The 3,034-nt window shown below is 41.3% G+C and overlaps 1 non-coding gene across 1 annotated transcript; it reads right to left on the bottom strand.

Moving 5' to 3' along the window:
* Positions 1–2,448: 2,448 nt before the first annotated feature.
* TRNAE-CUC lies at positions 2,449–2,520 on the bottom strand. The gene has a single exon. It is a non-coding gene; the product is annotated as a tRNA-Glu (tRNA).
* Between the last annotated feature and the right edge of the window lie 514 nt (positions 2,521–3,034).

Here is a 3,034-nt window from a genome sequence, read left to right as displayed (position 1 = left end):
AAGTTAGGTTCTCATTTGACATTTTCTACACAAATTGTTCAGGGACATTGGTTACATTTTTTACAATGTGTCAACATTCTCTTTAATTCCATCTGATTGTCCGGTTTCCAGTCGGCTAGTTTCCTGGCCCCCTTATCTTCCCATCTTTGCTCTAAGCTAATCGTTGGCCTTTTGGACTCCTATAATTTTTTTTTTTAGTTGGATCACTAATTCACCTGGCTAATGTCCTTTATTTTGTGTGCTAAAATGTTATTTTATTAAGGGTGACCTCGGGGGATAGTCTCAGGTGAAGGTTCAAGAGACTCTCGGCAATACTGCAGCGAGTTCTCTAGACTCAATGGCCCAGTAAATCTGGAGTTTTAAAGAAAGTTAGCTCTGTTCTACATTTTTTTGTTTTTCTATCAGTTCCATCTATTTTAGCTCTGATCAGAACAGAGATCCACAGAGCAGATTTGCTCTACTATTGTTTGTAGTATTATTTTCCCAATCAATATACAAGCTGGCAAAAACAGATTTCTCAAAAGGCCTCTCTAAGGATCCAGATGCTGAGCAGGCCTTTTCCTTGGTTATAAATACATCACACCAATAACCAACTTTGAGCATTTCGAAATATGTCCAATTCTTCTCACTCTTTTGGCACAAAAGGAAGGTTCTGTTTCAGGGGTACTTGTCCATATTTTTTCTATCGGTCAGAATTGACTCTATGGCAGTGGGCTTATTACCTATATTTGAAGACTCATTATAAGCCCATTTAATATTTCTTAATATTTTTCTCAAGTAGTAACTAAAACAACCTATCAATAATTTGATCTGCTCCTCTAACACTGTTAAATTTGGCTTGAATATACATTTATCTATTCCGTTGGTGCTTCCTAACAAATCTAAATGCCATGCCAGTCAAATAAATGCTTACATTTTAAACTTGGCTCATTCTAGTTTGACTGGTGATCAATCCTAATGACAATCTTTATGATATACTTTTTGGTAGTGAAAATTAGTAACACAGCTAAAGTAAGTTAATATTTATTCTGTTATGATATAAATTTCAAATGTTCTGGCATAAAATAATCTATTACTGATAGATCATTCTATATAGATAAATTTGTCAGGAATATGCCATTTGGATAAAGACTTAAGAGAATTACTTTTTAACTGTATAAATAGGTCCTCCCTTGAGGAAACCTACCTCTCTTTCATTCAAAGTGCTCTGTGCTTGTGAATTGGTTGAGGGTCTGTGACTGTCTATTGCTGTGATTCAAGACAGTGTTCACCACACCTATGGTGTTTCTGCTTATACAAATCAAATCAAGTAAGACTTTAGTACATTGCCCATGTATTTCATTTCTGGCGACACTGAAATGTGCCAAAGAGCTCTGAGATCAGACCATTCTGATTACTGCTTCAGGTCAGTCACTCATTGTACTCACTGTACACATTGTCTTTCATGATTAAATGTTGTCACCTGACCTTTCCAATCCCATCTTCTCACCCTCCTCATGCATTTCAAGGATCCCAGTTCAATGGCAGTTCCCACTGTCCTCCACAATTAGCCACCACAGAGCTCTTTGAGGATGCAGAAACAGTTCTTTTGGATTTACTTCTCACAGTCTTGTGGAAGGTAGTGTCTTTTTTTCTTTTCCAGGGGATAAAAATAGTGGTGAATGAGTCTGTAGAATGTGCAATTAATTTTACTCAAAGGATTTGGTCTTTTTCGATGATTCCTAGGAGGTAATGTCTAAATACTTGAGAATTGCCCAGTGATCGAAGTCTTTGTACTTCATGGAGTAGCTCCATGTCACACCTGAGAATTGATGCTGAAGGGGCAAGAGAGGCCTTTTTGAAAGGACTAAGATAAGAGGTTCCCCAGAGACTGGTTGAGAGGGATGTTGTCAAAGGAAAGGAGTAACCAAAAGATCTTGTGATATCTGCAAGTTACTCTGAAATGGCATAGCAAATACATAAATATGGAGAGAGACTGAAAAACAAATGTGGAAAATGTTCATTGATGAATGTCAGGGAAGAATGCACAATGTAGCTGGGAGTTCTGGTGGTATAGTGCTTAAGGCATTTGACTACTAACTAGAAGGCTGGAAGTTCAAACCCCCCAATGACCTCCTGGAAGGAAAATTGGGCAATCTATTTCTTTACAGATACTGCCTTGGGAACCTATTTGACGGCAGTGAGTTTGGTTTGGTTTTTGGTTTGAAAATTTTTGGAAAAGGAAAATTGGAACTTTTGTCCTAGGTTCTACTTTATTCTCTTGAGATAAAAATTCTGAAAGCGAAAAGTTTCTAAGATGAGGACAGCAGGTGTTGTGGTGGTGGTGGTTTCTAGTGGCCCACAACAGGATGCATTTTTTGAGGGCTCCCAGCCCGGGCCTTGGACTCTGAGGTTGTGCATGAAATGGTGCTAAAGATGATTGGTTCAGAAGAGACAGTGCAAAAGAGTTTCCCTGACCGGGAATCGAACCCGGGCCGCGGCGGTGAGAGCGCCGAATCCTAGCCACTAGACCACCAGGGAACTCTGAGACAAGGGTTTGTCTGTGTCTCAACAGGAGTTTACATTGCACCAAATTATCGGAAGGTGGTGGACTTGTACTTTCCTGGGTGCTGCCTCTCCTCCAGAGATCATCTCCCGAGGCCATTTCCTCCCTACCTTTTCCAAAAGGCGAGCTAGCCTGCCACACACAGAGCGCTGTCGAATCAGCGCGCACCCGCGAGAACCCCTGGCCAACACGTCTTGCAGAGAATTAGCTCTTCCCCGCCGCACCTCAGACCTGACTTAAAAATGCGCCTTTGCGAGGCTACAGCGCGTCCAGAGCAGGGGAGGAGGTGCCCAGGGTGAAAAGCGGGCGGCGCATTAGCACTCGAGACCTCCAACATCAAAAGGATAGAAAACTCTTTCAAACACGGTCCCAGGACTCCGACTTACATTCGGGATCTTTCCCCTAAAACCCACTACACCTGTAGTTTTCCCGTCTTAGTTGGTGGCAACTCCATCCTCACATATGCTCACGCAAAAAACTGAGAGTTCT

This window comes from Orycteropus afer, unplaced genomic scaffold (genome assembly GCF_000298275.1).
Source record: "Orycteropus afer afer isolate SDZICR_OR568_19922 unplaced genomic scaffold, OryAfe1.0 scaffold00290, whole genome shotgun sequence".
Classification (NCBI taxonomy): domain Eukaryota; kingdom Metazoa; phylum Chordata; class Mammalia; order Tubulidentata; family Orycteropodidae; genus Orycteropus; species Orycteropus afer.
The sequence above is the reverse complement of the archived record's forward strand: the minus strand, read 5'-3'. Positions and strand labels throughout refer to the sequence as shown.